This window comes from Corvus brachyrhynchos, unplaced genomic scaffold (genome assembly GCF_000691975.1).
Source record: "Corvus brachyrhynchos isolate BGI_N302 unplaced genomic scaffold, ASM69197v1 scaffold748, whole genome shotgun sequence".
Lineage (NCBI taxonomy): Eukaryota > Metazoa > Chordata > Aves > Passeriformes > Corvidae > Corvus > Corvus brachyrhynchos.
In genome coordinates, this window is record NW_008239545.1 from 1 (window position 1) to 277 (window position 277).

The following is a 277-nucleotide window of genomic DNA, read 5'->3' on the forward strand; positions in this document are numbered from 1 at the left end:
ATTGACTGGTCGACTGTAACTTCCGCGTTTGCCCACAGTTTGCTCTGAGGCACGGTGGTGGTAGCTTCCTCTTTTGGCTCTGATTGCAAGAGCTCTTTCTCCTGCTCCCGCAGGAGCTCACTGACAGTCTCAAAGTGCTTTTCTGCTTTCTACCCTTTTATCGCACTCGGGCTTTTAAACAGTCCACTCAGCCCCCCGCGCTGCGTAGTTCGGGCAGGAGCGACAACCCCAGCCGGTGTTGCAATTGCCTCCACTGCAGCCGCCGCCACTTTTTACT